Source organism: Hipposideros armiger, unplaced genomic scaffold (assembly GCF_001890085.2).
Source record: "Hipposideros armiger isolate ML-2016 unplaced genomic scaffold, ASM189008v1 scaffold_493, whole genome shotgun sequence".
NCBI classification, from domain to species: Eukaryota; Metazoa; Chordata; class Mammalia; order Chiroptera; family Hipposideridae; genus Hipposideros; species Hipposideros armiger.
In genome coordinates this window covers 952,944-979,230 of record NW_017731843.1, presented here as the reverse complement: position 1 = coordinate 979,230, position 26,287 = coordinate 952,944, and the positions used below count along the sequence as shown (strand labels likewise).

At 46.6% G+C, this 26,287-nt stretch overlaps 1 long non-coding RNA gene across 1 annotated transcript; it reads right to left on the bottom strand.

The window, feature by feature from the left end:
- Positions 1-6,099: 6,099 nt before the first annotated feature.
- On the bottom strand, positions 6,100-25,369 carry LOC109395893 (uncharacterized). Its single transcript, XR_002126742.1, has 3 exons — positions 25,271-25,369; positions 6,462-6,586; positions 6,100-6,270 (listed from the first exon to the last, which is right to left on the bottom strand). It is a non-coding gene; the product is annotated as an uncharacterized LOC109395893 (long non-coding RNA).
- Positions 25,370-26,287: the final 918 nt, after the last annotated feature.

Genomic DNA, 26,287 nt, shown 5'->3' with positions numbered 1-26,287 from the left:
GAACCGGGGCCCTCTGGTGTCCCAAGCCAGCTCTTAACCATCGCGCCACTCGGCCGGCCCTTCACATGTAAATTTTAAAATCTACTTGCCCATATCTGCAAAAACTCCTGTGATTTTGATGGGGATTGTGTTAAATCTATAGATAAATTTGTGGACAATTGACATCTTAAGTATGGCGAGTAGTCCAATTTGTAAACGTGCTCCTGTGAGGCTACTGAAGGCTGCTAAGGCCCAGCCTGGGCATGAGAAGCCTCCTGGCCCAACTCTGCCCATAACAGCTGAGTGATCTTGGAAAAGTCACTTCCCCTCTCTGGCCCTCTAATTCCTCAGCTGTAAAAGGGAAAGGTTGGATTAGATAAACCAAAAGTCCCCTTTCAGCTCAGACAACCTGTGATTCCCAGTGTAACCTTGGACTGACCTGCCAGGAACATTAGGGGTGTTATCCGTGCCACCCCCCCGCCCCACAAACACACACACACACCCTGTCTGATGAGATGGCCCAACAGCCATTGTACCCAAAAGATCAGCTCCAAAGCAAAGGGCTCACTGTGGGAGCCCTGCTGAGTCAAGAGCCTAGAGGCTTCAGCCAAGGGCCCTTTCTCATTACTAGGGCACCACAGGCCAGATAAGAAGTCTTCTAACGGCAGCCCTCACAATCGGGTGGCCCTGGGGGACCCTATTGTCCCTGGTGGAGCCAGGGTCCCTGGGGGCCCAAGTGTTTTTGGAACACCCCGGTAGATTTTGATGTCCCTGGTGGATCCCATTTTCCCTGATGGGTCCCCTTGGAGGACCCCAGTGTCCCTGGTGGATTTTGGTGTCCCTGATGGACTCTGGCCTGTTTGTGATAGAACAGCAGACATAGGACTCCATTGCCCTAGCTCAAGGAAGCAGTGTGGAGAATAGACCTTTCCAAGAATGCAGGAGAGAAGAGGTTCCCACCCCCACCCCACCCCCCTCCTTATGTCTAGGCGAAGGGGAGAAAAGCCAGGTGGCCCAGCAGCACTATTTATAGGGTTGAAGCATTGGAGGCAACCCAAATGCCCAGCAATCAGGGAATGCTTAAACAAAGCACGGGACGTTGGGACCCTGGAATCCAGTGTAGCCATTAACAATGACAAGTATGTGGATTATGCACTGAAGTGTGCAATAGATAAAATAATGTCAAATAAAAAACTTTGAGAATCAAATAGCGCTTGCATACCATTACAGGGATGCTAACATGTTTAGAAATTACACTGACAAGATTTAGAAAGAAATTAGTAGTAATGCAAACAGTCTGTGATTGATAATATGAGTGTAATTAAGCAGCTGCTCAGCCGAGGCACTGTGCTAAGGGCTTTGGGAGATTCAGGGGGGGATTGTGGCTGAAGGCTTGTCCCAGGAGGACCTCACAGCATAGTTGGAGGTCCAACTCTAAGGCTGCGAGGCGAATTCTGAGCGGAGGCTGTTTCTACAGTTATTCTACCTCAAGACTCCAAGTTGGGGTATCAAGAGCCTGGTGTGGGGTGGCAGGGCTTTTACAAAACAGCCCTCTCAGGGGTCATATGGATGTTAGAGGTACGTGATAAAACAAAGCTGTGGGCCAGCTGGAACCCCACAAAGGCTCAGGCCCCAGCTCAAGTTCAATGGCCTTGGATCTCTGAGCCCCTGCCTTCCCAGGGCCACATCATAGGCCTTGGGACCGGAGACTCCAGGCTGAACCCCATAAGCTGTGCCTTCTGTAGTTCCCCAAACTCCTGCTGGGGCAGGTGGGCCTCCAGCTCTTTGCCATCTGGAGCTCCTGGCCCACCACCTTTGGAAGCCATGTTAGAGGATGTGGAGAGTCACTGCCCCTGGGTGGGTCTGCTGTCCTGAGAGCAAGGGCCAGCCAGAGGCTCCCTCCTTGGTGAGCTGCAGTGATCCAGGCCAGCTGGGCAGGGCCTTGGATTCTGACTCAGGCTCCACTGGCCTGCTGGTGGGCTCGGGCAAGTCACTTAATGCCCCAGGTCTCGGTCTGCACAGCTGTACAAGGAAGGGTTGTGTCGTGCGCTACAAAGCACTTTCACTTTCACTAAAATAACAGCTTTTGTAATATCTGTTTACCTATGAGGGACAGAAGCCCAGGGAGCCTCAATGACTAACCCTGGGCCGCAGCTCTGGGCAGTTCCTAAGGGCACACAGTGGTTGGTGGCTAAGTGGGTTTCTCAAGAGTCCAGTGCTCACCCTCAGGGCAAACTCAGCCTGGCCTTGGGGATCAAGGAAGGGAGTGGCCTTAAGCTCTGGCGGAGTGACCAACGCTGGGGCTGCGGACCTCCTGTTTAACTCAGGCCTCTCTTGATGCTAGAGGGCTCAGGGGGTTCTTTGGGTAGAAGGTTGAGGAGCCAGGCTCTCTGTGTCATACTTGCCTCACCCCTCGTGGATAGTTAATTAGTTAATTACTGTGGGAGAGGCAGAATCAGAGCAGAAATGCCAACTCTAGGCTGGAAGCAGCACTTAAACCATGAGTAACTCTCATTAACACTGAGACCAGGCCCACTCAGCTGGGAGAACAGGGCAGGGGCTGGGGTCAGGGGAGCTGGGCTCTCAGGAGGCCCTCGATTCCCAAAGCAGCTGAGCACTGGCCAGTGTCCAGTGTGAGGGGGCAGGAGAACAGGCCCAAGTGTCCTCATGGTGCCAGCCCCCACCCTGCAAGAGCCGGGCTTGGGGCTTTGGGTGGTGCCTAAGCAGCTTTGGTGGTTTTAGACACCCATTCTCCCTCAGCCTGGGCTGAAGGAAGACGCCGACTGCTTCCTGCTTCTCTCTGGAAGGAAGTGCTTGCTGCCTGTCCTCCCGGCTTCCTGGCTCTGGGCACTCCTAATTGACCCTTCAGAGGAAAATGGTCCACCTTTAAGCTGCTTTAGGTGACTAGCAGAGCTGCTGGTGGTCATTAAAGAAGCTGGGAGTCTAAGAACTCAATTACTTCTTCTGGTATTTATGAAATCGTGATCTTAGAGGCAGGAATGATTCCATTAATGATCTGAGATGTGTTAGCCTGTGCCCACGCCCCCACATCACGGAGAGGAGCCAAAGGACTTCCCTCCCCATACCCCCCAGCCACTGCCTCCACTGCGTTCCCACTGCCCTAAGGACAGGTGACCATATCACTTATCATCTAACTCGGGTGGCTTTGAAGAGTGAAGGGAGTGGTGCCATTCAACGTTTCCCTGGAGTAACAGGCATAAACCATGACGGTCCCTGGCAGTTCCAGCATCTTCCAAAGGGCCACGTCCAGCCCTCCCGGGCACATGGAGCCCTTCGTGACAGGGCCCTGCCTGCACTGCAGCCTCATCTCTGCACACATTGCCCTGGCCCTCCTCCATCCTGACCCCAGACTTCTTTCTTTCTTTTTTTTTTTTTTTAGCTGAGCCATCCTGCCACCTGTTGGCAACTCAGCTCGGGCTGGGCATCGAACCGCTGTTGCTCAGAACTCAAACTCTTGAAGCGAGCTCTTAACCAACTGAGCCACTCGACCGGCCCCCCCAGACTTCTTTTAGTGCCTATCCACTCTCTCCCCTCTGAACCATTGCATATGCTGGTCCCTCTGCCAGGAACTTTTCCACACACCCGCCCCTTCACCACTTATTCCAACTTGTCCTCCAGCTATCGGCATAAACACCACTCCTTCCCGGAAGCATTTCTCAACCCCCACTCCCACCTCCAGGTTTGGGTGAGATGCTTCTGCTTGGTGCGTCCCTGTCTCCCTGCCCACCATTGCTCTTCCTCCCTCTATTGCTGGTTCAGTATCTCAGGTCTCCACTGGACAGTGGCTGCATGAACACAGGGGACACGTCTGTCTTGACCACCATTGTCTTCCCAGATAGAGCATCTTCCCAGTGCAGGGTAGATGCTGTTGAATGAATAAATGACCTCGTCAGAACTTGCCCAAGAACATAAACTCATTCTCACTGAAGTGGAGCATTTTCATTCAACAGGTGACAAAACCCTTTCCAGCTTAAGCTAAAGTGATAACATTCTGATTATAGGTTTCAAATGTCAGCAGCCAGTTTGGGAGCCATTCCCATGTAAGTGGTAGCAAGTTGTAACTTAACGTTGACCCTTTTTTGATTGAAGGTTGTAGCTGGAAAATCACCCCACTATTTTTTACACGGATGCACTTGGGTGTGCTTATCACTGTTTGAAGCGTCTAGCCCTTGGAAATCCTTGGAACATTTTATTTTCTAAAATAGTGACCTTTGGTCTCAAGAATAATAACTACATTTTGGTGCTATTTCTAGTTTGAGAAAATATTTGCATGTATTAATATATTAACTTATCTGTCTTACAACAACCTGGCAAGGAAGCAAGGCAAATTCTCTTACAGATGAAGAGTCCGAGACCCAGAAAGTTAAAGTGCTTGCTTGAGGCCTCCCAGCCAGCACACGCCGAGTCTGGAAGCCCGTCTTGGTGGGCTGAGTCCAGACCCGGAGCACTCTACCACACACCCTTGTCAGAACAGACAGTGGAACCAAAGGTCATCCTTGTTCCCAGCCACAAAGGGTTGGCTGGCTGGATATTGACCATGGCTTTTAGATAAAATATTGCTGATTGATCATCTTGTTTTATTTCCCCTATTCAATTGTAACTCCTTAAGTATAGGGAACTTACTCTTTTCACATTTACGTATTTTCATATCCCTATCATAGTTTTACTTGCTGCTAGAATATAGGTTCAAAGTGGGCAGGGACTTGCCTCTTGTTCACAGCCACATTCTCTGCACATAGTAAATGCATTCTCAATATTTATGGAAGGGAATTATTTTTATGCTGCAGGAGGGAGGCCCACTACAGAGCTTTGGGCATAGCAGATGCTCAGTAAATGCTTAAGACTCATACAAAAGGTAAACACAGGCTCCTTCTCCAGAAGAGTGGTTCTGTGAGGCAGATGTCCTGGGAAGAAGGCTGGCTACTGAGGCTGATTAAAGAGACTAGATGTTCGGGAGACAGCTGTGCCCTCATCTGCACATTCCTCCTGTTGAGAGAAAAAGTATTTATAACAGCAAATGGCAGGAACAGAAAGAAGGCAAAGCTCAGGCTGGGAAGCACTTAAGGTTCCCTCTTCCAGAGCCGAACAATTGATTTCACACCAAGATCCCAGCTCAAAACCCTCCTCTGTACGGCAGTGAGCTATGAGAGGGAGGGCAGGTCTTTTATCTAGACTATTAGAGATGAGCGTAAGAGGGCAAACCAAGACTGTGAATCAAGGATAAGAGGCTTGCTTGTGTGCTGACCTGAGAGTCTAAAGTCATGAATGTCTGATCTGGGTGAGGCCCACTGTTAGCTAAATCACCCAGTATATGCCACTTCCCCTCTGTGAGTCTCAGTATCCTATGGTTATAGCATCTTGGTGCCAACAGGAGAAGGTGCTGAGCTGATGTCATTAGCATGGACACTAGTTTCCAACGCATGATTTGGAGAAGGAGGGGAAAAAGAGGAGCGTGAGCCACAGACACTCACACCTGAAATGTTTTTCTATAGACACAGCGCCCACACCCATTCCTGGGGCTCTGCTCTTCAATAATAAACTCTATGGCTAGGACAAGAGTGAGCAAGGGTCTGATGGCAGCCAACAAGCCTCTCTCCTGTGGCTCGTGATCATCTGTTGGCGAGGAAGGAAGGCTTGGCCCTCAAGTCAGGGAAGCAGCCAGCTCACTCAAGTGGATCCGAGCCTGGGCCAGGCACTAGGAATCCTAGAGTGCCTTTGCTTCCACAGGTGACTCATGGTCTGAGCTGTCATTTGGACCCCAGATGTGGGTAAAGTGGACCTTGGAAACCATTCAGGGTCAGGAGCTGGTGGACTAAGTAAGACCCAGGATGGAACCAGGGGCCTGAGCACACCTAGTGAAAGGGGTACCTGGTAGAAAGGAGTGTCGTGTAAGAGAAGTAAGTTAAGCCTCCCAGGAGTGAGGCCTAAGATAGGGGAGGAAAGAGAAGGTGGGCTTCCTGGGAAGTTTAGGGCAATGACACCACTCACTCCTTCCTCTCTATTTTAACGCCATGTTGGAAAGTCAGGCTCAGTTCACAAAATCCCTGAAGTTAAAGGGACCTCAAGGAGCACCTAACCTTTCCTTCTACAAAATGTGGGAAATGGAGCCTTTCGCATTAAGCGACTCGCCCAAGAACTTGCTGCTCTTCAGAGGCAGAGCTGTGAAGAAAACTGGCTCCCAGACTGGTCTCAGGGCCCCTCCTTTACCGTACTCAGACCTGACAGGATGTTGTGTAGCCAGTGCTGAATGGAGCTGGAGGGCAGCCAAGTCTAGAAGGACAAGAAAAAGCATGTCAGAGGGTATCAGATGAAGTAAAAAACACAGACGTCAGCATCTCGGAGGATGACTTAAAAGGTTGTGGAAAGAGACAGGGATTGGACAAAGAAGGGCAAACTCTAAAGCTGGTTATACATCAAGGACAACATAACTAACGTGTTCCAACCCCCACTGTACTACTCACTGTGATGTAGTAGGAACATTTGTTCATGCAGGTATTTCTCTCATCAGCCTGTGAGTTCCTCACTCGCAGGATCTATGTGTTTTGTTTCTTTAGATCCTTGGTATGATCCCTGACTCAGTTAATGCCTGGTAAAGGAATGAATGAATGCATGTAAGCATGAATGAATGAATGTCAGTAGGGCTTACAGGACAGGACTTTGGGAGTGCCATCCTCAGCTCTGCCACTTACCAGCTATAAACCCAGGACAAGGAACTGAAAAATAGGAATAATGACAGTGTTCACTTCCTAGGACAGCGTGAGGATTAAATGCGATCAGGCATGTGAAGTGCTCAATAAATATTAGCTATTTTTATGATGACTCATTTCAGGAAGCAGAACCAAGGGGAAAGTTGGATTAGATGAGTGTGGAGGATGGTATGCAACTCAGGAGAAGTTTAGGCTTTGGTGCATCATGTGTCTTGACTTTTCTCATCACCCCTACTTTCCTCTCCCGCCACCACCATAATTTTTGGAAATCACCTGATCTTTATTTATGATCTTTATTTGAATCTGGTCTTTATTTATGAAGGTCTTTATTGAAGGATCAGGGAACCTTGCCCGTCTCCAGCCTACGCTGTCATATAAACCCTTGCTTTGAAGGGTGATATAAACAATAAGCACCCCTGCTTCTATGATTCCATAAATGGTGGCATTTCAGACTCCATGGCACCTAGGGGGAGCAGGTCATTTGGAACCTTAGCCTTCCTGAATCAGATCACACAGTGACGATGGGCAGCCATGCCATGCAGCTGCTCACCTGCTGTTGAACAGGATAACAGGGTAGGCCAGTGAAGGTCAGTCTTCTGTTTCTGACCACCTCTCCTCTTAAGCTCTGGAGAACACTAAGTTACAGGGAAAGCATAGAGGGTGCCAAAAAAATGTATACACATTTTAAGAAAGGAAAAAACTGTATTAAAATTTTAATACTCAATATATACCAATAACAAAAGATGAAGACAAGTCATGTTTGACTTCTGCAATTACAAGAGGTGTTAAAATGGTTACCATCAGCATCCAGACACTTCTGATTATGGCAAACTACTGCTTGAGCAACGTTGACCAAAGTGTTAACATCTCCTAAAATGTGTATACATTTTTTTTGGCACCCCTGATATATTCCTTTTTGGCCAGGCATAGGGATATGAAAGCAAATCACTGGGCAGAAAATAAGAAAGATACATTAGAACTAAATCCACATCAGGCTGTGGGTTTTTAGGCTTTCTCCAGCATCTGGTCGGGGAGTTGTTGAGAGCAGGGATATAACCTGATCAAAATTCTGTTTTTGAGAGATGATTTGGCAGATGTGTTCAGGAGAGAATTGACATGAAGCAATAAGGGTGAGAGGGAATTAAGAGCAGCAAGTAAAGCTACTGTGGCAGAGGGCAAGTGAGAAGAAAGGAAAATCATTCCAGAACCCTCCCAGAAGACCTCCCCTGATATCTTATTGGCCAGAACCAGGTCACATGGCCATGCCTGGCTATAAAGGAAGCTGGGAAAGTAAGCATCTAGATTTTTTCTGTCTCTGTCATGGGATCTGCTGGTATGGAGGGAGGAGGAATGGGGGAATGGCTGTGGGCTAGGCAGCCAGCAGTGTCTGATCACAAATAGATCCAATAGTCCTTAGGAGTTGAGGGCCAGTGCCACAGGGGTGAGGAAGAGAAGGAGAAAAAGAGTTTAAGAGACTCTATGGAAGTAGATTGGCAGGACTTGGTAACTGATACAATAGGAAGGATCAGGGAAAGGGAGGAGTCACAGATCACCCTGGAGTCTCAAACCAGGGTGACTATAAGAGTGGTAATAGGTAAGCAGAAATAGGGAAGTCAAAGGGAGAAAGGGGCTTTTGGGGGGCAGGGAGGTGATGAACTTTCTGGGGTCGTGTTGAGTTTGAGGTGCCTGGGGAACATTTAGATGGAGACATCCAGCTTGGAGGGGCTCAGGAGAAAGTCCCTATGTCACAATCCATCTGTTGAAGAGGTAAAGAGTTACAAAGGGGACACTGGGTGGGGTGCACAAAAGGGATTCCTAGAAGGGTTGAGTTGGAAAGACAGCTTTGAGAAAGGGAATGCCATGCGCTCACAAGAGATAAACAGCGAGGGTCATGTGGAGTGGGAATGGTATGTGCAAAGTCAGGAGAGGGACAGAGGACAGGCTCTCAGCTGCCGGGGAGAACTAACTTATTGCAGAGATGAAGACAAGCTGTAGCTGATGAGGTCTGGCCAAGGTGGGAGGGGAACAGTTGCTGGTAGAGGGCTTTAGACATAGAACGAGGAGCTTGAATCTCATAAAATAAGTAAGAAAGAGGCTGTGACTTTTCTTGAACTGGAAAGGATGACAAAGTGATGTCTGAAAAAAATCAGTCTTGTGAGTACCCCTAAGGGCCTATTGCCTAATATACGAAGTTCCTCGCTTTGGCAAAATATAGTCGTCTTACATGGTTTTAATCTTCAGAGTTTTAAAAAAACTTTTCACCTCTGTTACTATCACCCTTTTGAGGAGGGTTAGGAAGATTAATCCCCATGGCAGATAAAGAAAACTGAGATTCAAAGAAGTTAAAAATACCTTCCTTAATATATGAATGGCCAAATAAGCCCATGAAGGAACGCTCTGCACCATTAGTCATTATGGGAATACAATGATAACCACAATGAGATATCACTGCATCCCACAAAAATGGCTAAAATTTAAAAGACTCACAACACTAAGCGTTGACGAGGACGTTGAACAACTGGAGCCGTCATATTGTAAAGGTGAAATGTGAAATGGTACAATCACTTTAGAAAAGTTTGGCAGTTTTTTGTTGTTTTGGTTTTTTTATATAAAGTTAAACATGCTGTTACCACGTGACTCAGAAATTCTACTCTTAGGTATGTACCAAAGAGAAATGAAAACATGTGTCCACACAAAGACTTATACACATTCATCACAACTTTATTCATAATAGCCCCAAAGTAGAAAAAAAAAACCACCCAAATGTCCATTAACAGATGAATAGATAAAAATTCCTCGGCTTATCTATACGAGATATGAGTCAGCAATCAGAAGGAATTAACTATTGATATATGCAGCACCATGAACAAATCTCAAAAACAAGCTGAGAGAAAGACACCAGACACTAAAGAGAGCATACTGTATGACTCCTTTTAGATGAAATTCTAAAACAGGCAAATCTAGTTTATAGTGAGAGAAGGCATACCAGTGGTTTCCTGGGGTTGTAAGGGAAGGAACTATTTGAGATGGAAATGCTCTATTTCTTGATGAGATGATGGTATTTGCATGGGTGTATATACCCTTATCAAAACCTATTGAACTGAACACTTAAAATGGGAGCTTTTTTTTTTCTTTTGCATGTAAGCTTTATCACAATACATTAGTTTATAAAGAAATATAATTTGGGGCCAGCCGAGTGGCGTGATGGTTAAGAACTGGCTTGGGATGCCAGAGGGCACCGGTTTGGATCCCACATATGAGGGCCAGTGACACTGCCCTCCACAGCTAAGATGCTGAACAACAGCTCAACCTGGAGCTGGGCTGCTGTGAGTTGCCAGCGACGGCGTAGGCTGCAGCCCCTGCTGCAGTGGGTTGCCATGGGCTACCATGTGTAGCCAGCAGCCAGTGTGAGTGGCCAGCAGCCACAGTGAGTGGCTGTCCAGAAGCTGGCGACTGATCTGCCTTGACCGGGAAGAGAGCAATGATGGTGCCAACTTGGGCCAGTGAAGCAACGTCCTCCACAACTAGACTGAAGAACAAAAGGACAGCAACTTATCTGTTCCCCTTCCCCTAATTCCCCAGCACTGTTCCAATCCCCCAATTCCCCAGTAAAAATCTTAAAAAAAAAAAAAAGAAATATAATTTGCTATCACCCAGCCAGTAAGATTTAGGACTATACTCGCACCAGTGGTGCTCCAGGCTGGCAGGGGGTATTTGATGGAGGGCTTGTGGGGGTGCCGAAGCCTGTGTGCATTAGCTTAGATGGGCTGGCTGGGGTGAGTAAGGGGTAGATGGGTAGGCCCTAAGGACCTCAGGGGCCAAAGCAGCCACCAGAGAGCAGAAATAGAAACCAGCCAGAGAGTAACAGCTTCCAGCAGCAAGTGGCTGTGGGAGCAGGGCTGAGAGAGGGAGGTGGGAGGTTGCAGGGCAGAAGAGGGGTGGTGAGTGAAGGCCTCTGCCTAAGAGGTGATTAGTCTTCAAGCGGCACCCCAAACTGAGGCAGTATCTTCTCTTTCTGGAGGCCGGATCCAAAATGCTACTCAGTGCTACCCAGTTTTCTGTAAGAAGAAAGACCAAGGCCATGTATACTGAAGTTTTATAACAAGCTCAATGCACTGAGGGAGAAGTATGATTTTCACCTTGGGAGGTGGGGCACCTCCTCTCTGGCTCTACCCATACAGGTTTGCTTGATTTTACTGGGTTTCCAGAGGGAAGCTAGTATTGGGGTGTCTTCATTTTTCTCCCCATAAAAGGGACCTACACTGGAGGATGTCATTCTAAAAGCCAAGCTAGTTAGCCCAATTTTGTAAGAAAGGAAAACAACTTTACACAACTTTGTGTTTTTAAGGGTCATAACTATTTCAAAGAAATCGGTTCATGTATGGACAGATCTTTTTTTCCATTGAAATAGACCTTAATAGTGCCAACCTTATTAACTTCACTACCAGGGCTCTGTCCCTCTAGGGGAATGTGGAGTAGGGTGGCAACAGTCTGGTGACACATTTATTTGGATAGTTCCTCTTTAACATATATTTACTAGCAAGTTGCTTGACCTCTCTGGGTCTCTGTTTCTGTAAACTGAGGGCACTGGGCCAGATCGAATCCCAGGTGACCTCTAAAGGTCCTCTGGCTCTGAGGATAATCCCGGCTCCAGCCCTTTGACTTTCAGCGCTGAAATGCTGATGATTGGGTGATCTCATTGGCTGGCTGCCATGCACTCATTAGGCACCAGTAATGTGCAGATCAACATATTAGGGATGTCCTGGGAAAAGCATCAATAGCATCAGTTCCTTCCCTTGAGGGCCTTATGATCCTCTTAAGACACAACATTCTTGGGCAAATATTTGAGGATAATTACAAGGAAGAAAAATATAGATTAATAAGTATGCATCCAAGTTCTTTGTAATGAGAACCTTCGCTACCTCTTACGCATGTGAGGAGTGCTGTTATTACTAAGGAGAGGAGGGCTCTGATGTTAGGTCATGGCATGTTTGGGATTTTAGCACGTACGTGGTTGGGCTACTTCCACAGGTAATATAGGAACACTGGCCCCAGATAGGGCCTTGATATAGTAAGGCATTATTTTTTTTACCTGGTTATCCTTAAAAAAAAATGTTAGGTAGATTTATTAATACACTGGCCATGATAACACTGAAAGGCAAGGTTTAGGGAAATTTTAGCACCTAGCTGTCTGAGTCTCACCAAAGGTTGACTGACCTCTTGCTGAAAATCACCCACCTGCTGTCTGAGAGGCACAGCTGCAGGCTCAGGGCTTTGTCAACTCTGCCAGGGGTCAGAGCCTCATGGCCAGGGACCGCAAGGTCATAACCCGGAAGGCCATGCATGCCTGCTCTTAGTCAATGGGGGGAAGCCCTTGGTTAACTTCTCCAAGGTACATGGGAGCACAATGCCACAAAACCTGTTTTCAGCCATGTTTCCTTACCCTTTACTCTTCTATTTTTTTTCTTGGAGTGACCTCAATCCAAGCAACTACTACTTTTGCAACCACATCTGGGATAAAACATGCAGTTACAAAAATCTCAGCTTCCACTACAAACAGCTAACGTATGAGTCAGTACAGAAATAAAACATCTATTTAAAGACCAGCACATGGCAAGGGTATAAGTTGGCCCCTTCAAAAACTGTATGTTCAATTGATTTGTTACTCATTTTGAATTTTTTCCCCATATTTTTCTTCTTACAAAAAGGCCATGAAAACAGTTGCCTCTCTTAAAAAAATGAAATGTAAATGATATTTGTTTAAAATTAGGATTTAACCAACTTGATTTTAATTTCTTACTTGATTTCTCGTTACGCATAGCACTGAAAATGTGAACTTTCTCATTATACACAATGTTTTCCCTTATATAAATTTAAAAAAAAAATAAATGGGCTAAGATGTTTTTACAAGAATTAAGCAGATAGGGTTAATGTTTTTCAAAATAAAAATTGTGTTATTTTCTTTTAAGATTTAAAAAATAAAGTATGCACTGACTGTAAGAAAAAAAAATACACACATACACATGGACACACGCAAGTTCAAGTTCTCAATGCTGGTGGCACATCTCATTATCTGGGGGAACTTTAAAAAATTCTGAAACCTAGGTTCTACCCCTAAGAGATTCTGATTTAATTGGTTTGGGTTTGGAGCCTAGGCAGTAAATTGACTCAAAAGATCCCAGGTTCACAGCCAGGGCTGAGCACCACCGACCTATAGAGAGGTGTAAAGAGGAGCGTGAACATCATGTATACTCCCATTCTCTGGAGCTGACTGCTTTTGATTTTCAGTGAGGTCAGCTGGAGGAGCTACTGGTATGGGCTGCAGGGACCAGGTCAATGAGTGAGAACATTGGTGTCAATACCTGTCAGAGAGCATCAGCTGGGGTGCTCCAGGTGTTCCATGCCAGAGGAGATCATCACCCCATTGTCCTGCCTTAGGATTCAGGTTTTTAAGGCATGTGTGGCACTGTTTGTCCCTACCTCCAAAGATCTCAAAGAAGCCAAAAAAGCAAACATCTAGGCAGCATTTAAAGTGTATTAAGACAAGACTCCAGGGGAACTGAAATGGAAGATATGAGAGTGGTGGTAGATGGAGAGATGTGGGCAATGCAACAGTGACTCCAGGACACCAATGCCCCTTCCTCAGCTCACCCAACCACCAGCGAAGAATGCTTAGCTACACCCAGGACCTCTCCATTTGGTTAACTTGACTAAAAGCAAGGATAAGGAGTTGTAAGTACAGTGGCCTGGTAACATGGAAAGAAGGACTCACATCAGAGGAAAGGGGTGGGGGATTAGCGATGGATCCCAGGAATGCAGGAATGCGAGAAACCCCTGTGCCCCTGTATTTCTCACACTGCCTGGAGTTAGCCAACTGTTCAAAAAGATTGGTCCCCTCAGTTTTTCATGGAGCATGGTGGTCCGGGTTCATTGGAGCAGAGTGCTAACAATCTAGAGCCGCAGGTTTTATCTTGGAGCCACACACAGAGAAAAAACATACTTTGAATCATTGAACACAGTCTTTCACCATGCAGCCCAACTTCGTAAAAAAGCTCCTTTAAATCACCTTTAAATCTCCTATTCTTTCCCCGACTTTCTCATTATTATCCCTAGAAATTCAGCTCTGGCCCTCAGCTTACACACCCAACTCCACCATGGAGTTAGCCAGCCCTGCTGCCCATCTTTGAAAGCAGGTCAGTGACTACGTATGGTAATCAGTGTGCCCTTGAAGTGTCACACATACATACTTGCCCACCAAGTATTCACCCACAAAGCATGTTTTTTTTTCTAGGCAGCACATGGCAAACGTTGGTGCCTGTGTGGCCATTATTCCCCAGACTTTCTGAGTAAAGGAATGTTCCCAGGCCCTGGCAATGACCTGTGATTGGTCCATGTCAGTGGTTTGCATCCCCCATTGTTTTTGTTTTTTTAAGACTTTATATTTTTTGAGCAGTCTTAGGTTCAAAGCCACATTGAGGGGAAGGTACAGAGATTTCCTACGTGCCTCCTGTCCCACACATGCATAGTGCCCCCCCCTGCCATTATCATCATCCCATACCAGAGTGGTTACATACATGACCAAGGATAGACCTACATTGACACATCATTACCACTCAGAGTCTATAGTTTACATTAGGGTTCATTCTTGGTGTTGTGCATTCTATGGGTTTGGACAAACAATGACATGCAACCATCACTATGGTACCACGCAGTCTTTTCACTGACTAAAAATCCTCTGTGTTCCACTAGTCATCCCTCTGTCATGCTCACCTCCCACACACACACTATCACTGATCTTTTTGCCATCTCCACAGTTTTACCTTTTCCAGAATGTCATATAGTTGGAATTATACAATATGTATATAGCCTTTTCAGATGGGCTTCTTTCACTTAGTAATATGAATTCAAGTTTCTTCCATGTCAATTCATGGCTTGATAACTCATTTCATTTTAGTGCTGAATAATATTCTACTGTCTGGATGCACCATAGTTTACCCATTTTCCTACTAAAGTACATCATGGTTGCTTCCAGTTTGGGTGATTATGAGTAAAGCTGCTATAAACATGCATGTGCAGATTTTTGTGTGGATCAACCTTTAATTTTTTTAAATTCCCCTCATGAGCCTCTTTAGATACATTTTTCCTAATTGCACCCCCCATGAAATTTAAAACTACTATTAAATTGTAGATATGCTTATCTACTATATGTAAATCTGAGCTTTACACATAAAAGGATTATGTTTTTTTGCCCCCAAGAACCAATTTTTGCCCCCTTGAGGGTGATACCCCCATTGAGAATGCAGGGTTTTAGTCAACAAAAAATTGCTTTTGCCAATGGTTGGTCTTGGGTGGGCATCTGATGTAGTCCTGGCCAATGAAACACGAAGGAATCATAATGGTGAAGAGAACTGACCTCTACCCCCGTCCACTTCCAATTATGGTTTCTCATGTGAGGATTTGCCGCTTGAAACTACCGCCATCTTGTAGCCGTGAGAGTGGTGGAGGGAAAGGACAGGAAAGCCCAGGCGCTGCCGAAACCGCTGAACCACTAAACAATCATAACCACTGCCTTTCTCCAGGCTTCTTGTTAAATGCGATAGTAAATGTCTACATGCTTTAAGCCACCATCAGCAGAATATCCTGGGACTTGCAGCCTAAAACCTCCTAATTGATAAATGGGGTTTCTCTTGCTAAGAGAGAAGCTTTTCCTCCTAGTAGTACATTTTATTGAGGCAAACTTGAGCAAGAAGGGCAGAGGGGAGGTGAGCTTGGTCACAAACCTTTGGACATGAATGAGGAATGAGGTACAGGCATCTCAGGGGATGCGCCCCAGGGAAAGCCATGCTGACACGTCGGTCACCGCAGCCACCGCAAGGTCTCCTTTAGGAAAATGGCCCACAGCAAAGCGCTAAAATGTATCTGAACCCCTTGTCTCATATAAAATAAATGAGAGAGCATGATAGTTATTTTCAAGTACAGGGTGTTTTTCTGGGAATGCTTTCCCCAAAATAAAGTGCCTTTGTTCTCGGCTTGTGCATCTTACACAGTGAATCAGGCCACGAGGCTGTGTGCTTCTGCCGCAGAAAACCCCACGTGGAACTCTCCTGACCCTGTTTATCTCGGGCCCATCAGTTGTCCAGAGAGGAGAGAGAGCAGCACCCCCAGGAGTGGGAGGGTGGGGTGTGCGAAGACAGGACAGGCTGTGTGTCTACCACCAGTCTTATAGCTGGGTCTTCCCCCACAAGCCCAGTCTCGGCCCTGAACTTGGGTAGCAGGTATGCTGAGACTCATGAAACAGGAGAACTGAAGGAGACCTAGAGGGTGAGCCCCAAGTCCCACTGTATTCATAGAATGAGGAGATTGGGGGCCCAGACCAGTGAGCACAGGGACTTAGGGGTCCCACTGTCCACTTCCCAAGCGGTCAAGGATTACTCAGGTAACAGAGCAAGATGTTGGCAGCCCTGGGAGCAGAGCCGCCGTCTCTTGACCCCCAGCTAGGCCTGTCCTAGCACCCTGGGGCTGGGGCTTCTTTGCCGTATTGTGCTGGGATGTCTTGAACTGTCATTTACATCTGCTTTCATTTAACTATTTGCCTGTTGATAGCTTATCTCCCCAACTAAATTACAAGCTTCTCAAAAGCTGGGCTCCCGACTCCCCTGTTTTGGGATCCCTTATGACACATGAGACATACCACATGATGCACACCAGACACCTAACCGTCAGTCCACTTGATTTCTAAGCAGCTGACATAGTGAAAAGACCAGAAGTAATGTTATGGGCTAGTGAGATGTTTCAGGAACTTTTGCACCTTGTTCGGTATTCTTTTATGTGATGGTCAGTCAGGTGGGGCCACAAGGAGAGGCTCAGGGGAAAGCATGTTTATTATTGCTCACAGGTGCTAGAGCCAGAGTCACGGGGCAAGACCCCAGGGTGGTCAGGAGGCGGAGACAGGAGGGAGGGCAAGGTTTAGGCCACGGCCTTTATCAGTGGTTCTGTAGGGGAGGCAAGGCAGGGAGGGCTGCACGGTTTAGGACTAACTAGTTGGAATAATTTCAGCGGGCTTTGGGCTGTAGGGGTGGCCTCCAGGTGCCTGGCACCTGGCCCTGAGATGATTAAGGCAGAGAAATACTGCCTTCTGGAATGGGAATGTGTACGCCAGGTGGAGTTTGGCTCTGGTTGGTTAGTTTGTACATCAGAGGCATGTGCCTGGCTGAGTCCTTTGCTAGCTCTAAGAATTGGCCAGCCCCGGGAGAAGTGATCTCCTCAGCCAGGAAGGATTTGAAGATGTCAGAAAATAATTACAAAAAATATTTTGTTTGTATATATATACATGCATGTTTGTATATATATACATGTATGTTTGTATGTACATATATATGTACACATACACACACACACACAATTCACATCTCCTTCTGGAAGGGCTACTCTTAAATCACCTCAGATCAATAAGTGGGAATGTCCACCATACCCCCAGAATCCCCTACCTTTCATCCCCTGATTGGAAGTGATGCTGTGTATTTATATAAATAAGTATCAGAATCACATGACTCCAGGGCTAGAAAGTGCTCTATAAATTCTGACTTATATTCAAATTCCTTGTAAGTACTTCCTTTGAAGCAGTCTCCCTTTAGCCAAAGGAGAAGTTGAGGATGAGGAAAGGTCCAACGTGTGGCCTCAAATCTATGTCAAGAGCCCAGTGCCACTGCTCTGCGGCTGCTCCGTGGCATCTCCACTTTGGAGTCTCTCTTTTAAGCAGCTCTTTCTCAGGCTTCTGTCTGGGTGGCTGCTGTGATGGACACTGAGCAAAAGCAGCTATGCACATGGTTTCTGTTTTGGCCATTAGCAATACAAGACCGGCCATGATGGTGAAATGGAGTTAAGAGGCATGTTTGTCAACAATAAAAATATTAAATACTTGTGTGCAAATGTTTGGTGGGCTAAGAAGAAAGGAGGAGGCACGGTAGCGTGGAAAGGACATTGGGCCAATGTTCTGGCTCTGCCACTAACTGGAAGCTTTAGGAAAGCCTCTTCCCTTTCATTTCCTCGTCTTCCAATTGTGTGATTGGGTAAGGAGATCTTGAGCTCTATGTTCTTGCTCTATTCTGAGACTCGAAATTTGGGGAAAGGAATGGAGCAATGAGGCAGTAGCAACACTAGTAACAGTGACAGAAATAACACACAACATGCACTGAGTGTCTCCGAAGAACCCAGGCACTTTCCTATGTGCTTTACATGTTCAGTTCATTTAATCTCACGTTGGCACTAAGATATTGGCAATGACATCAATCCCCATTTTGCAGATGAGACAGCTGAGACCTAGAAAAATAAAGCATTCCAAGTTATACATCTAGCAAGTGATGCAGCCAGGATTTGAGGCCAGACAGTCTGACTACCATTGGGAAGGCCGGTGCTGGTGTCCCAGCCTCTAGGAAGGAGCTGGGGTGCTGTTTGTTGCATCTAGCAGTCTCCCTGGGGAGTGCAGGCCCGGCTCCTGGGTTCCCAAGGCTGGGGAACAGCTCAAGAGCCATCAACAAGCAGAAAAAGGTGGGGAGGAGGAGGAGGAGGAGGTGGAGGAGGAGGAGGTGGCTGGCTACTCTTCTGTTTAGGGCACACACATACCTTGCTGATTAGCAACGATGGGAAAGGAAACACACACTGAGGGCCTTTGACAGCTTAATGGGGTTTTAGAAAAATACACATCTATATTTTTAAACATTTTTTTTTCCATTCAAACATTTTTAGCTTCAAGTTCTGGACTGAAATAGCAACTATCTTAGATAACTCTTCATCCTTAGGCTCCCACATTTGGAAAAGGTCTTGGCTCAGCTTGGGTAAGAATGAGAAAGACAGACAGAGAGAGAGAGAGAGAGAGAGAGAGAGAGAGAGAGAGAGCGCGAGCGAGCAGGGTTAGCACAGCATCTGGCACATAGACAGTAGATACTTAATTGATATTGGATAGATGGATGATGGATGGATGGATGGATGGATGGATGGATGGATGGACAGATAGATGGGAGAAAGAAGGGATGTGATGGGGGGAGGAGGGAGGAACACATGGTTATCTATGAGATTCTCTGAGCATTCAGATTACACCCTACTGGAGAGATATACTCACCCTGCTTGCCAGTGACCAAACCCAGGGTCACAACTTAAGGACTGACAGTCTACCAGGGTCTGGCCTCTTAAAGGCAGTTTAAACCATGCCTGGAGAAAGAAGGGTGCTCACAATTCAGTTCCCATCTACTGTCACTGCTCAGATCTTCTGACTAATCTGGACCTCTCAGAACTTTCCTAAGCACATGGTGGCAGATTCCAGTTTGGTTTGATGAACATCCATTTCAATACCTTTCTGCCTTGCCTTCCTGTACTATGAAGGGTGGAAAGAGAAATACCCAAATTCCTTTCTTGTAAATAAGGTACCAGGTTGGTTATCCCATTCTGGCTGGTTCAAGGTAGGTAAAATCCTGGAGGAAGGCTTCCCACCAATGTAAATGGGCAAAGCTTTGTTCATCATTTACCCCTTCTTCCTGACTGGAACTCTGATGCAATGCTTGGAGGGACAGCAAGCATTTTGTGATGAACAGGGCAAAAGCCTTGAGCCAAGGATGTTAGAGCAGGAGGACAGAATGATTTGGGTCCCCAGTGGCCTCATTAAACTGCCACAACAGCCCTGTGCTCTCTTCCTCTGGTCTTCTAGTATATGAAAAAAATGAACCCCTTACTTGTTGAAGCCATTGGGTTAGGGTTTTCTGCTACTCCCTGCCAAACACCATCTTAACTGACACACAGGTCATGCGTTTTAGGCCTGCATACCTTTGTGCATGTGACTCTTCCTGCCTGAAATGCCACTTGGTCTTGTCTTCTAGTGAATTCTTATTTTCCATTCATCGGAGATCTCTGCAAGCTTCTCTGAGTCCCTCACTTCCCCTCCAGGCGGTTCTCTTTTGTATATTACCTATAGAGGCCATTTCTCTTACGTGCCTCTCCTCACCCACTCCCTCCCACCCAGAAGTTCTCACTTCTTATCTTGAGGTTCCATCCACATTGTCTAAAGAAATGCTGGGGTCTCCCTAACCTTGAACAAACTGTGGTTTGCTCTTCCCCCGCGAGCTGCCAATTCTCTCTGCCCTTACACTCTGGCCAACTGCCCTTGGTTTTCCTCCTCTAGGGAACACTGTGAAAGGAAAGGGGGGGGGGGTTGGACAGGCTGGGAGTACACCTGGTCTCCACCACTTACTGCTTATGTACCTGTGGGAACCCGTCTCTGCACTGTTGGACCTTCATCTGTGACATGAGAATAATCATTTTGTAGAGTTGAGGGGAGAATTCAGCATGGTGATATGCTCAGTGTGTGGCACAGAGTAGGTGCTGGATAAATAATTAGTTCCCTCACCATTCTGATGGCCTCCTTCCCTTCCTCCCTTCCTCCCTCCCTTTCTTCCTCCCTCCCTCCTTCCCTCATTTCCCTCTCTCTCTGCCTTCCATCCCCACATTCTAGGGGCCAGACTAATTTAAGAGATACAAAGTTGGCTTAAGCATGATTTCACTCTTCAGTGCCACCTACCCCAGGCCTTGCTTCTTAGTGTGTTTTCAATTCCAATGCTTTGTTTCTCTAAGATCCCATCCACTTTTCACAATTTAAAGCTTTAGCTCATAGTGAATCAGTCACTCCCAAATTTGCAATTCTATGGCAGACTTTTCTGCTAAACTTCAAGTCCATTCCCAATTCCCTGGAGACATCTCCCCCTGCAGGTCCTACAGCCAGCTGCATGCCTCTTTCTTCCAAAGCAGGAAACACTTGGTAAACATATTTATCTGTCCAATGTCCCTGAAGGGCAGTAAGGAACAGGCAAGATGAATAGCACCATCCTCACCAAATCACGACAGCTATTAAGCCACAAGATGCTCTCTCTGTCTTAAGAAAAATGATGTAAATTGGTAAGGTGTTCAGTTGTGATGCTGTGTATGAACCAGTGCAATGGAGTCTTTTGTCAATATTGCAAACCTTGGCTCCTGGCAGAAGAAAGACGGAAACTAGGTAGAGCTGAGCCTGCATTTGCAGCCTTAGTGCCAACTGGGGAATTCTGGTCTGCAGCCATGGGAGAGCTCCGTCCTTATGCACAGAGGGAACACATTTATCCCTTCCTTTAGGCGTGAGCCTTAGGCCTTGGCAGTCCTCAAAACACCTCCCCCACATCCACATCTCCACTTAGATTTTTTTTTAATGCCTAGTTTGCTCCAACCAGTCCCAGTTCTCTGTGGCAACAACCCCTGAGCCCTCACAAAGCACTTGGTGGATGCTTTCTATGGAAGGCCCTACCCCCCACCAGTCAGGCCTCTCTCTCTCTTCTTGGAGGACAGGACCTCTTGCCACTGGCCAGGTCCCTTGCTCAGCTCCCCCAGCTGACCCACTGCAGAAGGGCAGAGGGCAAAGGGCAGAAAATAACTCATGAGAACGAAAAACAAAACCCCATTGGAACCACAAATGGCAATGGCTTAGGGAAAAAGGGTCTTGGGATGCTTGGGCTATTAATAAAGCGGTGTGTGCTCAGTGCTCTCCTCCCAGGGAACAGGCCAGGCCAGTTCATACACAGGCGTGTTCATTCTGGGGAAGACCCCAATTTACCAGATTAAATGTACCCCAGGCCCTGTTCACTCTGCAAGACCCTCCCAACACCCACATGCACATACATGCAACTTTCTGTCGATCAAGTCTTTTAGGCACTTGAGTCTTTAACTCCTTGTTGTCCCAGGAAGGGAAGAAGGCATGAGAGCAAAGGGTTGTGTACAAGGGTTCTCCTGAGGACATGGTGGGAGGTAGCTATTTCTTTGCATTTACCCTCTATGACCCTGGAAAGATTAAATCAGCAAGACTTGTACTATATTCCCATTAGCCACAGACAGACACATACACTTGCTCATAGAGTAGTAGGAAAAAGTCCCTAGAACTTTCTTTCCCCAGAGTTGTCTGCTGTCTTCAGCTCGAGTAACCAGTGGATTTATAATTTCCACCCTTTGCTTGAATTTCCCACCACTTCTCTCCTCCTCACCACCCCTCCCCCATATCCTGCCCCAAGACCATGGAGAACCCTAGGGAATATTCCAGAATGGGCTGCGCCAGAACTAGCTAGCCCTTCCCAGCTCACATCTTGGAAAACAGCATGTGAACTAATTAGCACCTCTCAGCCATGAAGAAGCTCTGAGTCACAGACTCATAATTGAGGTTCTGAGAGGGAGATGGGACCACACATGGCTGTCCAGCCAGGCCCCTGCTTTCAGGCAGAGAAGGTGTCGAGCCTGTGATCGAGATGAGGCTACTGACACAGTAAAAGCCCCGCTGTGGAGCAATAATGCTAGGTTGGTCTGCATGTCTGCTGGATCTACTTGCTTCCTGAAAGTGTCACAGCGTTGGACTTTGTCCTAGCTCCTCACCATCTGAGACCCACTGAATCAACCTAATGAAGGTGGTGGGGGGTGGGGGTGGGATTACAGGCATGACGTCCCAACTGCCCCACCATCCCAACAATGTTTAGTTTGGTCAGGGAGTTTAGAGTAGGCCCCTGTCAATTTGATTCAGGAATAGCATGTGTTTTTATTAACGTGGGAGGTTAAGTTCCATCCAAATGAACCCATGGAGTATGGAGGGACACTGTAGCATAGCAGGAACAGTGCTAGGCTGACCTGGGTATAGTTTCTGCTCTGTCCCTTGTAAGTGGGATGGTTGACCTTGGACCACAGATATAAGCTCTTCCTGATCTATATAATGAGAGTGATAATGACGCCTCACAAGTTTGTTGTGCAAGTTCCTGGAAAACGTCCAAGTGCCATGCGGATACTATTGTTTTTTGTTTAGTTTTTCAGATTTTTCATTGGGGAATTGGGGGAGGGGAACAGAGCTGGGGAATCGGGGGAAGGGGAACAGACAAGTTGCTGTCGTTTTGTTCTTCAGTCTAGTTGTGGAGGACGTGGCTTCACTGGCCCAAGTTGGCACCATCATTGCGCTCTTCTCGGGCAAGGCAGATCAGTCACCGGCTTCTGGACGGCCGCTCACTGCGGCTGCTGGCCACTGGTGCTGGCTACACACGGTAGCCCATGGCAACCCACTGCCACAGGGGCTGCAGCCTACACCGTCGCCGGCGACTCACGGCAGCCCAGCTCCAGGTTGAGCTGTTGTTCAGCATTTTAGCTGTAGAGGGCGGTGTCACTGGCCCTCATATGTGGGATCCGAACCGGGGCCCTCTGGCGTCCCAAGCCAGCTCTTAACCAACGCACCACTTGGCCGGCCTGCGGATACTATTGTTAAGCCCAATATGCCTCTAACAGCCAAATAAAAGATGGTAGCAAACACTCTGTTTTGCACATGGTAGATGCCTGGTTTTCTCACCACCGGGTCCCCTAGTGTAGCTCTGAGCCCATAGTAGGCATAGAAAATTATCCGTTAAAGGAATGAACAATGAACTCATATCAACCTATTATTTCAATGGTCAAATGCCTTCAACACAGCCCCTTTCATTTTAAAGCTGGTGACTTATCTTAGTGTTGGTTGGGCTTTGGTGGTCTGAAGTATAAGAATATTTTAGCTTTGGTTCAGGGTTGGCTATTTAGATCAGAAATATCAGACGAGGCTGCTTGGTTTAGGGTGAGTGCAAGCTACTTGTGTTGTGAGTGCTGCTGTGTGTGGGTGTAGGCACTTCTCACACCCCATCATGGCAGACATCATAACAGAAGCACCTTGGCTAGGTAAGCTACGAGTGCCTGGTGGTGGGCACAGTAACAACACACATTTAATAGGTTCTAGGAGCACTCCATCCCTTTTCTTGTTCAATGTGCACAAGTACCTGATGGGGTGGGTGCTTTTTTGATCCTTTTATTATAGGTGAGGACTCTGAGCCTCAGAGAGGTTAAGTCACTTACTAAAGGTCACCCAGCTGTTAAATGGAGGAGTCAAGATTTGGTGTCCAGACTCTGACTTTAAAACACTTGCTCTGTAACTGCTGTGCCTATACGGAGCCACACTGCAGAACCAAAGAACTAGCCAGAGTCACAGACTGCCAGCACTGGGTGGACCCAGCCCAGTCACCTCATTTTTTGCCTGCGGCCCAGAGCCATTCACAGATTAGCGTCCACATAGGGCCTACCACCCAGGCTCCTATCTTCAAAGTCCGCTGTCTTTGCAGCCCTTCCCATTCCTTTTCCATTCCGCTGCCTGTAACTAACTTCCCTCCACCCACCCTTCCCACTGCCCTAAGGTTCTTCCCAAGGCAAGAAAAGTAATTTAACAGGGACTGGGAGTCAACATGGTCCCGAGCACACCATCATTTCTGCTGGAGACAGAATGATGATTCACTCACATCACAGGGACTTGCAACAGTAATAATTTAATAAATGGGTTGCCATGGGGGACAGTAAAAACTCTTAATCTTGAAAGCTTTAAAGTTTCGATAGGTTGCATCCATCAAGGACAGCTGAAAGAAAGCTGAAAGGACGAACTAACTCCACCGTTCTCAGCCTCATCAGACTCCATGTGCTCCTTTTGTAAAAAATATTTTGTAACACCCCCTATATTATCCAAAAACAAAATTCATAAAAATACAAACTACCAAACGCACACTTTCAAAAATTCAATTTAATGTCTTAATTATAACACAAAAAGAGAAATAAAAGGCTATATATATATATATATATATATATATCCTTTTATTTATTTCTCTTTTTGTCATATATATATATATGTGTCATAATATATATATGTCATATATAATAATATATATGTGTATATTATTGCCCAACTGCCATTACACTGATAGACATAACGAGAGCTGTTTGGATCTTTAGGTAGCATCACATGAAACAGCAGCTACTATGCATATGGACTGATAGCCGTGTGTTCCCAGTGGCTCTAATACCACGGCAGAGCTGTCATCGGTGATGTGATTTTCCAAAGCAGTGAACAACTCTTAGTAGAGTGCTGATTGAAATCAAGGGAAATTTCCCCTCAATTCGTATGGTAGCTGCATTTTTGAAATATTCAGTATATATTAAAACCACACAAAAATACTTTGTGTTTATATGTAGTATGGATTTAGAGTTTCCAGACCCAGAAAACCAGGGTTTTCAATACATGAATGTCTGGAAACATTGGAAGGACAGGTGGGATCGAAAACAATTCTTCTTTGTACAGGACTGTCCTATGCATCACAGGACACCTAACATCCATGGCCCCCACCAGCATGCAAGAGTGGCCCACAATTTTTCAGGACACTCCCAGCAGTTGAATTGCCCCTTTCAGAACCACTGCGTTAGGTAAACTTTCAGGTTCCCTGCTTCTAGCCCCTACATCAGCAAACACCTATGGAGAGCCCATGAAAAACAAGGCTTTGCGCTGGACAATGGGGCCATTGTGAGGCTGGATATGGGAGAATTCAGAGGAGGAGAAAACACTGTCCCTGCCCTACAGTGGGGTGAGGGGCAGGAGGAAGGGAGAAATAGAGTAAGAAAATGAAGCATGTAAGTCCCACCCGACTCTGGGTATCTGGGGGCTGGAGCTGAGTTTTACTCACCTTTTTAACATAGTGGAGGCCCTGGAACCGAGGGCATGATAAGTCCTTGTTGCTTGATGGATAAAGGAAAGGCAGTAGGTTAGAGGTTGCAGAGGCTGCTGCTCTGTTTGTATTATGTCGCAGAGATGACTGAAATGAAACGTGGTTTATTTGGGGGAAACGGTCTCTTGGTGATAACTATTGACCAAGAACACACTACAGCCTAATCCCAGGAGTGAAAAGGGGGCCAGGGATCACCTCAGTGATTGGACTAGCCAGTGGGTCAAGGAAACCAGGAAGGGACTCTAAGGCAACCCCCTTTCCCAACACACGCACACATACACACACACTTACGCACGCACAGGGTAGCCTCATTCATCTTCCAAGGGGCACACTCTTCAATTCACACCAGGTTGTCCTCTGGGGCAGCTGGCCTCTTGCCATTTACACATTGAGGTCAAACCACACCCATTTCAGCCAAGAAGCACCTTCCATGCCTCCCAAGGGGCAGTAACCTATACTGGGCTTGACCAACCTTGACCTTTTCAGATAGAGACTGTTCTGACCAGGGGGAGGAGAAAGCAATGCTTGGATTATCTGCTAGGCTGAGCAACCCATGCTTAGAGCACCGGCCAAGCAAAGGAGAAAATGTATTTCTGTAAAGATGTTTGTTTTTTAAAGCACTAAAGTAGCCACCAGGGGAAACAATCAGAACTCTCCTGCACCTTCTCATATCATTTTATGATTTAGTCCTAGTGTTATTTTTGAACTACATGTGGGGGGAGGGCATGGGGGGGTTGCTATAAACCTTTTTGTGCTTAGAGTGAAGTATCCTGCAGTAGTTAAGGATTCAGCCTCTAGAGTCGCTGGCTGCCTCTTATTAACCACATGACATTGGGCAAGTTACCACTAATCTCTCTGTAAAATGGGATGATTATGGTACTTCCTAAGATTGTTAAGAGTATGAAAAAGAGTTAATATACAAAAAGCATATAGAATAATACTAAGCATGTTGTAAGCACTATAGAAGTATTTGCT